This window comes from Arachis hypogaea, chromosome 13 (assembly GCF_003086295.3).
Source record: "Arachis hypogaea cultivar Tifrunner chromosome 13, arahy.Tifrunner.gnm2.J5K5, whole genome shotgun sequence".
NCBI classification, from domain to species: Eukaryota; Viridiplantae; Streptophyta; class Magnoliopsida; order Fabales; family Fabaceae; genus Arachis; species Arachis hypogaea.
In genome coordinates, this window is record NC_092048.1 from 30542210 (window position 1) to 30554805 (window position 12596).

Consider the following 12596-nt stretch of genomic DNA (forward strand, 5'->3'; position numbering starts at 1 on the left):
AAGAAGTAGGGGCAGTAACCCACAAATTCTAAATCACAACAATCTCTCGATGTTAAGGTTTGCTTTCTTTTTAATTTTCTTTCTTTATTTGCACTGATGGGATTGACAATACCCTAAATACAAACAACTAATCCACGAACACAAACATATTTATCAAAAAATAAATGAGGTGAAAACTAAAATTCACAATTTATATTTCGAAGAGAGAAGATAAAAATGACCATACCGTGTAAAACAACCCAAGAAAATCAACTGTGCATCTCAAAAGTATCCCAAGAAGCTGCAGCTCCAGAGGATATAAATCACACATAAAAAGAAACACAAAATATTGAAGTTTGAAAAATGGGTACAAAGATAAATAGACACCTATGTTTTATTATACCTTAAAAGTTATATAGGATTTGCTGGTGTTTTTAATTATAATAACACTTTTAGTAATAATATAGAAGAACTTAGATTACTATTTTTTTGAAATTACCATCCAATAGTTCTTGAATCTTCTAATGGATAATCAACAAAACACAAAAGAGTGAAAAGCCTAAACATTATCTTCATTCTGCAAAATATCATCAAAGAAAACGTAGTTTCAGTGTAATATAGATAATCTGAAAATCAATTCTTGTGTTGCATATGGTGGAACAGCTATATCATGGAGGTCCACAAAATAGACGATTGCTGCAACATCCTCTAATCATGTCAAAATACTAGCGATTCATGAAGCAAGCCGCGAGTGTTTTTGGCTCAGGAGTTTGATCCAATATACTCTGTCATCATGTGGACTGATTGATCATAAGATAGCTCCAACTGTCCTGTTTGAAGATAATACAGCATGTATTGCTCAACTTAAAGGCGGATATATCAAAGGTGATAAAACAAAGCATATTTCTCCCAAATTCTTCTTCACTCATGATCTTCAAAATCAGGGGACAATTGATATCCAACAGATCCGCTCAAGTCACAATCTAGCAGATTTATTTACAAAGTCACTCCCAAAATCCTCCTTTGAAAGATTGGTACATGAGATTGGGATGCGCCAATTTCGAGACATTAACTGATGTCAACAAGAGGGGGAGATTGTACTCTTTTTTCCTTGGTTAGGTTTTTTTCCATTGGGTTTTTCTTGACAAGGTTTTTAATGAGGCAGTCTCCATCACCAAAGGATATTGTACTCTTTTTCCTTCACTAAGGTTTTTTTTCCACTGGGTTTTTCTTTAGTAAGGTTTTAACGAGGCAATAATCTTAAATGGTCATTCAATGGGGAGTGTTGAGATAAGTACTGATGTGGATGCCCATTTCCAATGAAGCTTAGTTTATCAAGGATGACTCTATTAAATGTAGTTTGAAAATGTGTCATCATGTACACAAATAAATAGAGGCTTAAGCCTCTGAATGAAAACACACTACCATCAATAACAAATACTATTCTCTCTCTTTAAACACACTACCATCAATAACAAATACTATTCTCTCTCTTTATACAGCATCAATAATAGCAACGTTCTCACTCTTATATTTTCTCTCTTTCTTTATTTTACAAGTATTCTGAATACTCTTCTCTCTTACTCTTTATATATAATATTAGTAAATATATTAATCATCTTTATTATATTGAGATAGTAATTGTGGTGAATATTGTTATCTAATTATTCTTCCTTATTTTATATTACCTCTTCCTTATTTATTTATTTATTTAGTTATTTCATAACACGTTATCAGCACGAAACTCTAATGAAATTTTAGAAAGACTTCAGGTAACAAATTTTTATTATGTCGAATCTCTTTCATCTTGAATATAATGATTTTGATATATCTAGAAACAATTATTTATCATGGATACTTGATATTAAAATCCATCTTGATTCAATGGATCTTGGAGATACCATTGAGGCTGAAAATAATACATCCCAGAAAGATAAAGCCAAAGCTATGATTTTCCTCTGTCGTCATCTTGACGTATGATTGAAAAATGAATATCCCACATTAAAAGATCTTGCAGATCTATGGAAAGACCTTGAAGAAAGGTACAATCATCAAAAGACGGTGATACTTTCTCAAGCCCGAAATGTTAGAGAAAACTTTCTCAACCTTCCATACCTCGATTGTGCTCCTGCAGCAGCAGTATCGAGAAAAAGAATTTAAAAAATATTCTGAGTTAATTTCTTGCCTTCTTGTTGCTGAACGCAACAATGAGTTGCTCTTAAGAAATCATGAAACGCGCCCAGCTGGCGCCGCCCCATTTTTTGAAGTAAATTCGGTAAATTATAACCCCAGAAGAGGTAAATGGCAAGATTTTGATAACAAGAAAAATTATGGAAGGAAAAGGAATTATGTTCAAAAGAGAGGATCTCACCAGAAGTGGGATAAAGAAAGAAATATTGGGCAAAGTAAATCAATTGAGGATAAATGCTTCCGTTGTAGTGGAAAGGGCCATTGGTCACGTACTTGTCGTACCCCAAGGCACCTAGTTGATCTTTATCAAGCATCATTGAAAAAAGATGACAAAGGAAAGGAAACAAATTTTGTTTCAAATGATGAAAATTCCACCACTCATTATGATGTATTTAATTTCTTTGAGGATCCTGAAGAAAATATTAGCTATTTGATCAATGATGGAATAGTTTAATATGTGTGTTTGTTAAGTATTCGTGTGAATAATTTTACTGTGCATGTACTTCTACTCATTTTATTATTATTATCATTTGTCTTTGAAGAAAAATGGCAATGACATATTTTGAAGATATTTGCCTTGCGGATAGTGCAAGTTCACACACTATTCTTAAAAGTAATATATATTTTACCCATCTTGTGCCAAAAGAAGAATATGTTAATACTATTATTGGCTCAGGCAATGTGATAGAAGGCTCCGGAAGAGCTATAATTTTATTTCTGGGAGGAACAAAATTTATAATAAATAATGCACTATTGTCTATCAAGTCTCTAAGAAACTTGTTGAGCTTTAAAGATATTCGCCGAAATGGATATCATATCGAGATTATGAATGAGGGAAATCATGAGTACTTATGTATCACAACTCATGATTTAAATAAAAAGGTTATATTAGAAAAGTTGTCCTCACTTTCATCTGGGTTATATTATACCAAGATTAGTGCAATTGAATCACATGCTACTGTAAACCAGAAGTTTCCTAGCCCAAATGAACTCATAACTTGGCACGACCGATTGGGTCATCCGGAAAGAACCATGATGTGGAGAATTATTGAAAACTCTCATGGATATTCACTAAAGAACCAGAAGATTCTTAAAATTAGTGAATTTTGTTGTGCTTCGTGTTCTCAAGGGAAGTTAATTTTAAGGCCATCACCAGTAAAGATTGGATTTGAGTCCCCTAAATTCCTAGAAAGGATTCAAGGTGATATATGTGGACCTATTCATCCACCATGTGGATCTTTTTGATATTTTATGGTCTTGATAGACGCATCTTCGAGATGGTCACATGTGTGCTTATTGTCTTCTCGCAACCTGGCGTTTGCGAGATTACTGGCTCAAATTATTCGATTAAAAGCACAATTTTCAGAAAATCTAATCAAAGCAATTCGTCTTGATAATACTGGTGAATTTACTTCCCAAGCTTTTGATGCTTATTGTATGGCTAATAGAATAAATGTTGAACATCCAGTAGCTTATGTTCACACACAAAAAAGGTTAGCAGAATCACTTATTAAACGCCTCCAATTGATTGCTAGACCCTTACTTATGAGAACAAATCTCCCAACTTCGGTTTGGGGACATGCTATTTTACATACCGCATCACTTATTCGTTTGAGGCCAACGAGTTATCATATCGCTCCTATGCAATTAGCTTTTGGCCAGCAGCCAAATGTTTCCTATTTAAGAATATTTGGGTGTGCAATATATGTTCCCATTGCACCACCTAATCGCACCAAAATGGGACCCCAAAAAAATTGGAGATATATGTTGGATATGATTCTCCCTCTATAGTGAGGTATCTTGAGATACAAACTGGGGATGTATTTAAAGCCCGATTTGCGGATTGTCATTTTGATGAATCAAAATTTCCAACATTAGGGGGAGAGAATAAGCTTCCTGAAAAGGAACTTAATTGGAATGCATCATCGTTGAGGCATTTAGATCCTCGATCATCAGGGCAATGTGAACTAGAAGTTCAAAAGATTATACATTTGAAAAGAATAGCAAATGAATTGCCTGATGCATTTTTCGATACAAAGAGGATAACCAAATCTTATATACCAGCGGAAAATACCCCAATTCGAATTGATGTCCTAGTAGGACAAGTTGCCACCGAAGCAAATACACGCTAGAAGCGTGGCAGGCCTGTCGGTTCCAAAGACAAAAATCCTCGAAAGAGAAAAGAGGTTAATACTATTCCTGTTGAAAAAGACATAATAAAGACACCTGCAGTTGTCCAAAATTCTGATATAATTTTAACGCCAGAAGACGTTCAAGTACCTGAAAATTGTGAAAATGACGAGATCTCGATAAATTATATCTTTACAGGAGAGATATGGGACCGAAATAAGACAATTTTCAATGAAATATTTGCATATAATGTGGCATTAAATATCATGCATGAAAGTAAGGATCTTGAGCTAAGATCAGTCTAAGAATGTCGACAAAGAAATTATTGACCAAAATGGGAAGAAGCCATGAAGGCTGAATTAGACTCACTTGCAAAACGTGAAGTCTTTAGACCTGTAGTCAGTACACTTGAAGATGTAAAACCTGTTGGATACCGATGGGCATTTGTGAGAAAACGAAATGAGAAAAATGAAGTTGTGCGCTATAAAGCCCGACTTGTGGCACAAGGTTTTTCACAAAGGCCCGGTATAAATTGTGAAGAAACGTATTCCCCTGTAGTGGATGCGATAACATTGCGTTATTTGGTCAGTTTATCTGCATATTATAAACTGCATATGCATTTAATGGATGTGGTAACAGCCTACTTATACAGCTCATTCGATCGGGATATCTATATGAAAGTCCCTGAAGGACTAAAGATATCTAAACCATCTAGTGAATATTCGCAAGGGTTATACTCAGTTAAATTGTAAAGATCTTTATACGGTCTAAAGCAATCTGGACGAATGTGGAGTATCTGGCCAAAAATGGATTCAAGAATGATGATATCTGTCCATGTATTTTCATAAAAAAATCTGCATCTGGATTCATTATAATTGCTGTGTACGTTAATGATTTAAATATCATTGGGACTCCTGAAGAGATTCCAACAATGATAAAAACTCTAAAAGAAGAGTTTGAGATGAAAGATCTTGGAAAGACTAAATTTTGTCTCGGCCTGCAGATCGAGCATATAAAAAATGGGATCTTTATTCATCAAACAACATACACAGAAAAGATCTTGAAAAGATTTAATATGGATAAGTCACATCCCTTGAGTACCCCAATGATCGTAAAACCTTTGAATGTGGAGAAGGATCAATTCCGTCCTAAAGAAGAGAATGAAGATATCCTATTGGTCCTGAAGTACCATATCTTAGTGCCATTGGAGCGCTAATGTATCTTCCCAACAATACGCGACCTGACATATCATTCGCGGTGAATCTACTAGCAAGGTATAGTTCCTCTCCAACCAGAAGACATTGGAGTGTAATCAAGCAAATCTTTCGATATCTTCATAGAACGGTAGATATGGGATTGTTTTATTCCTATAGATCCAAGTCACAACTAGTTGGCTATGCAGATGCTGGCTACTTGTCTGATCCACATAAAGAAAGATCTCAAACAGGATACCTTTTTACATTTGATGGAATAGCTCTATCATGGATGTCCACAAAACAGACTATTGCTGCAACATCCTCTAATCATGTTAAAATACTAGCGATTCATGAAGCAAGTCGCGAGTGTTTTTGGCTCAGGAATTTGATCCAATATACTCTGTCATCATGTGGACTGATTGATCATAAGATAGCTCCAACTGTCCTGTTTGAAGATAAACAGCATATATTGCTCAACTTAAAGGCGGATATATCAAAGGTGATAGAACAAAGCATATTTCTCCCAAATTCTTCTTTACTCATGATCTTCAAAATCAATGGACAATTGATATCCAACAGATCCACTCAAGTCACAATCTAGTAGATTTATTTACAAAGTCACTCCCAAAATCCTCCTTTGAAAGATTGGTACATGAGATTGGGATGCGCCGATTTCGAGACATTAACTGACGTCAACAAGAGGGGGAGACTGTACTCTTTTTTCCTTGGTCAGGTTTTTTTCCATTGGCTTTTTCTTGACAAGGTTTTTAATGAGGCAGTCTCCATCACCAAAGGATATTTTATTCTTTTTCCTTCACTAAGGTTTTTTTTTCCACTGGGTTTTTCTTTAGTAAGGTTTTAATGAGGCAATAATCCTAAATGGTCATTTAATGGGGAGTGTTGTGATAAGTACTGATGTGGATGCCCATTTCCAATGAAGCTTAGTTTATCAAGGATGACACTATTAAATGTAGTTTGAAAATGTGTCATCATGTACAAAAATAAATAGAGGCTTCAGCCTCTGAATGAAAACACACTACCATCAATAACAAATACTATTCTCTCTCTTTATACAGCATCAATAATAGCAACGTTCTCACTCTTATATTTTCTCTCTTTCTTTATTTTACAAGTATTCTGAATACTCCTCTCTCTTACTCTTTATATATAATATTAGTAAATATATTAATCATCTTTATTATATTGAGATAGTAATTGTGGTGAATATTGTTATCTAATTATTCTTCCTTATTTTATATTACCTCTTCCTTATTTATTTATTTATTTAGTTATTTCATAACACGTTATCAGAATGAAACTCTAATGAAATTTTAGGAAGACTTCAAGTAACAAATTTTTATTATGTCGAATCTCTTTCATCTTGAATATAATGATTTTGATATATCTGGAAACAATTATTTATCATGGATACTTGATGTTAAAATCCATCTTGATTCAATGGATCTTGGAGATACCATTGAGGCTGAAAATAATACATCCCAGAAAGATAAAGCCAAAGCTATGATTTTCCTCTGTCGTCATCTTGACGTATGATTGAAAAATGAATATCCCACATTAAAAGATACTGCAGATCTATGGAAAGACCTTGAAGAAAGGTACAATCATTAAAAGACGGTGATACTTTCTCAAGCCCGAAATGTTAGAGAAAATTTTCTCAACCTTCCATACCTCGAATGTGCTCCTGCAGCAGCAGTATCGAGAAAAAGAATTTAAAAAATATTCTGAGTTAATTTCTTGCCTTCTTGTTGCTGAACGCAACAATGAGTTGCTCTTAAGAAATTATGAAGTGCGCCCAGCTGGCGCCGCCCCATTTTCTGAAGTAAATTCAGCAAATTATAACCCCAGAAGAGGTAAATGGCAAGATTTTGATAACAAGAAAAATTATGGAAGGAAAAGGAATTATGTTCAAAAGAGAAGATCTCACCAAAAGTGGGATAAAGAAAGAAATATTGGGCAAAGTAAATCAATTGAGGATAAATGCTTCCGTTGTAGTAGAAAGGGGCCATTGGTCACGTACTTGTCGTACCCCAAAGCACCTAGTTGATCTTTATCAAGCATCTTTGAAAAAAGATGACAAAGGAAAGGAAATAAATTTTGTTTCAAATGATGAAAATTCCACCACTCATTATGATGTATTTAATTTCTTTGAGGATCCTGAAGGAAATATTAGCTATTTGATCAATGATGGAATAGTTTAATATGTGTGTTTGTTAAGTATTCGTGTGAATAATTTTACTGTGCATGTACTTCTACTCATTTTATTATTATTATCATTTGTCTTTGAAGAAAAATGGCAAGGACATATTCTGAAGATATTTACCTTGCGGATAGTGCAAGTTCGCACACTATTCTTAAAAGTAATATATATTTTATCCATCTTGTGCCAAAAGAAGAATATGTTAATACTATTATTGGCTCAGGCAATGTGATAGAAGGCTCCGGAAGAGCTATAATTTTGTTTCCTAGAGGAACAAAATTTATAATAAATAATGCACTATTGTCTATCAAGTCTCTAAGAAACTTGTTGAGCTTTAAAGATATTCGCCGAAATGGATATCATATTGAGACTATGAATGAGGGAAATCATGAGTACTTATGTATCACAACTCATGATTTAAATAAAAAGGTTATATTAGAAAAGTTGCCCTCACTTTCATCTGTGTTATATTATACCAAGATTAGTTCAATTGAATCACATGCTACTGTAAACCAGAAGTTTACTAGTCCAAATGAATTCATAACTTGGCACGACCAATTGGGTCATCCGGGAAGAACCATGATGCGGAGAATTATTGAAATCTCCCATGGACATTCACTAAAGAACCAGAAGATTCTTAAAATTAGTGAATTTTGTTGTGCTGCATGTTCTCAAGGGAAGTTAATTTTAAGGCCATCACCAGTAAAGATTGGATTTGAGTCCCCTAAATTCCTAGAAAGGATTCAAGGTGTTATATGTGGACCTATTCATCCATCATGTGGATCTTTTAGATATTTTATGGTCTTGATAGACGCATCTTCGAGATGGTCACATGTGTGCTTATTGTCTTCTCACAACCTGGCGTTTGCGAGATTACTGGCTCAAATTATTCCATTAAAAACACAATTTTTAGAAAATCCAATCAAAGCAATTCGTCTTGATAATACTGGTGAATTTACTTCCCAAGCTTTTGATGCTTATTGTATGGCTAATGGAATAAATGTGAACATCCAGTAGCTTATGTTCACACACAAAACGGGTTAGCAGAATCACTTATTAAACGCCTCCAATTGATTGATAGACCCTTACTTATGAGAAAAAATCTCCCAACTTCGGTTTGGGGGCATGCTATTTTACATGCCGCAGCACTTATTCGTTTGAGGCCAACGAGTTACCATATCTCTCCTATGCAATTAGCTTTTGGCCAGTAGCCAAATGTTTTCTATTTAAGAATATTTGGGTGTGCAAAATATGTTCCCATTGCACCACCTAATTGCACGAAAATGGGACCCCAAAAAAATTGGAGATATATGTTGGATATGTTTCTCCCTCTATAGTGAGGTATCTTGAGATACAAACTGGGGATGTATTTAAAGCCCGATTTGTGGATTGTCATTTTGATGAATCAAAATTTCCAACATTAGGGGGAGAGAATAAGCTTCCTGAAAAGGAACTTAATTGGAATGCACCATCGTTGAGGCATTTAGATCCTCGATCATCAGGGCAATGTGAACTAGAAGTTCAAAAGATTATACATTTGCAAAGAATAGCAAATGAATTGCCTGATGCATTTTTCGATACAAAGAGGATAACCAAATCTTATATACCAGCGGAAAATACCCCAATTCGAATTGATGTCCCAATAGGACAAGTTGCCACCGAAGCAAATACACGCCAGAAGCGTGGCAGGCCTGTCGGTTCCAAAGACAAAAATCCTCGAAAGAGAAAAGAGGTTAATACTATTCCTGTTGAAAAAGACATAGTAAAGACACATGCAGTTGTCCAAAATTCTGATATAATTTTAACGCCAAAAGACATTCAAGTACCTGAAAATTGTGAAAATGACAAGATCTCGATAAATTATGTCTTTACAGGAGAGAAATGGGACCGAAATAAGACAATTGTTAATGAAATATTTGCATATAATGTGGTATTAAATATCATGCATGAAAGTAAGGATCGTGAGCTAAGATCAGTCGAAGAATGTCGACAAAGAAATGATTGACCAAAATGGGAAGAAGCCATGAAGGCTGAATTAGACTCACTTGCAAAACGTGAAGTCTTTGGAACTGTAGTCCGTACACCTGAAGATGTAAAACCTGTTGGATACCGATGGGCATTTGTGAGAAAACTAAATGAGAAAAATGAAGTTGTGCGCTATAAAGCCCAACTTGTGGCACAAGGTTTTTCACAAAGGCCCGATATAAATTATAAAGAAACGTATTCCCCTGTAGTGGATGCGATAACATTGCGTTATTTGGTCAGTTTATCTGCATATTATAAACTGCATATGCATTTAATGGACGTGGTAACAGCCTACTAATACGGCTCATTAGATCGGGATATCTATATGAAAATTCCTGAAGGACTAAAGATATCTAAACCATCTAGTGAATATTCGCAAGGGTTATACTCAGTTAAATTGCAAAGATCTTTATACGGTCTAAAGCAATCTGGACGAATGTGGAGTATCTGGCCAAAAATGGATTCAAGAATGATGATATCTGTCCATGTATTTTCATAAAGAAATCTGCATCTGGATTCATTATAATTGCTGTGTACGTTAATGATTTAAATATCATTGGAACTCCTGAAGAGATTCCAACAATTATAAAAACTCTAAAAGAAGAGTTTGAGATGAAAGATCTTGGAAAGACTAAATTTTGTCTCGGCCTGCAGATCGAGCATATAAAAAATGGGATCTTTATTCATCAAACAACATACACAGAAAAGATCTTGAAAAGATTTTATATGGATAAGTCACATCCCTTGAGTACCCCAATGATCGTAAGATCTTTGGATGTGGAAAAGGATCAATTCCGTCCTAAAGAAGAGAATGAAGATATCCTTGGTCCTGAAGTACCATATCTTAGTGCCATTGGAGCGCTAATGTATCTTACTAATAATACGCGACCTGATATATCATTCGCGGTGAATCTACTAGCAAGGTATAGTTCCTCTCCAACCAAAAGACATTGGAGTGTAATCAAGCAAATCTTTCGATATCTTCATGGAACGGTTGATATGGGATTGTTTTATCCCTATGGATCCAAGTCACAACTAGTTGGCTATGCAGATGCTGGCTACTTGTCTGATCCACATAAAGGGAGATCTCAAACAGGATACCTTTTTACATTTGGTGGAACAGCTATATCATGGATGTCCACAAAACAGACGATTGCTGCAACATCCTCTAATCATGTCAAAATACTAGCGATTCATGAAGCAAGTCGCGAGTGTTTTTGGCTCAGGAATTTGATCCAATATACTCTGTCATCATTTAGACTGATTGATCATAAGATAGCTCCAACTGTCCTGTTTGAAGATAATACAGCATGTATTGCCCAACTTAAAGGCGGATATATCAAATGTGATAGAACAAAGCATATTTCTCCCAAATTCTTCTTTACTCATGATCTTCAAAATCAAGGGACAATTGCTATCCAACAGATCCGCTCAAGTCACAATCTAGCAGATTTATTTACAAAGTCACTCCCAAAATCCTCCTTTGAAAGATTGGTACATGAGATTGGGATGCGCCGATTTCGAGACATTAACTAATGTCAACAAGAGGGGGAGACTGTACTCTTTTTTCCTTGGTCAGGTTTTTTCCCATTTGGTTTTTCTTGACAAGGTTTTTAATGAGGCAGTCTCCATCACCAAAGGATATTGTACTCTTTTTCCTTCACTAAGGTTTTTTTCCTACTGGGTTTTTCTTTAGTAAGGTTTTAACGAGACAATAATCCTAAATAGTCATTCAAGGGGGAGTGTTGTGATAAGTACTGATGTGGATGCCCATTTCCATTGAAGCTTAGTTTATCAAGGATGACTCTGTTAAATGTAGTTTAAAAATGTGTCATCATGTACACATATAAATAGAGACTTAAGCCTCTCAATGAAAACACACTACCATCAATAACAAATACTATTCTCTCTCTTTATACAGCATCAATAATAGCAACGTTCTCTCTCTTATATTTTCTCTCTTTCTTTATTTTACAAGTATTTTGAATACTCCTCTCTCTTACTCTTTATATATAATATTAGTAAATATATTAATCATCTCTATTATATTGAGATAGTAATTGTGGTGAATATTGTTATCTAATTATTCTTCCTTATTTTATATTACCTCTTCCTTATTTATTTATTTATTTAGTTATTTCATAACAAACTAATCTTGATTTTAAAAGTGCTATATAAGTAGAGATGGGAAACTCTATTGAAGGGATGACTTATTTTGTTTTACTGAAAAACTAAATTCAATACTTCTATTCTTTAGATTTTCTGCCCTTTTCAATTTCCCTTTCTTTCTTTCTATTCTTCTGCGATAAGAGCTACTGTTGAAAAATTCCTTTCATGGTATCAAGAGTAACAGGTGTTTGATCCATGACTTCTCCCAACGAAGACTCTGCCAATTCCAATTCCAACAACACTCCTCTTCCCTCTTCTGTTATCAACAATTTTCCCCCAAATTTCTTCAATCAAAAACCCTTTCACCCGATTAGTGACAAACTTGGTGAGAATAATCATAAGACTTGGCAACAGCAAGCTCTCTTTTCAATTCGAGGACAAGATCTTGAAGATCATCTCCATCCAACACGAATTCCTCCTCAATTTGATTCGACGGCAAATCAGTAAGCTCGGATTGAATCTCAACAATTCAAACAATGGAGGCAGGACGACTATAATCTCAGCTCATGGATGCTCGCATCTATGGATTCTGATTTCAAAGGTAAAATGGTTGGGTGCATCTTTGCTTATGAAATTTGGGGAAAGATTGAAGAATATTTCGAGAAATCCATCAAGTATAGGGTTAAACAACTCAAAGCACAACTCAAATTGGTCAAGAAACATGGTATGTCTGATCAGGATTATATCTC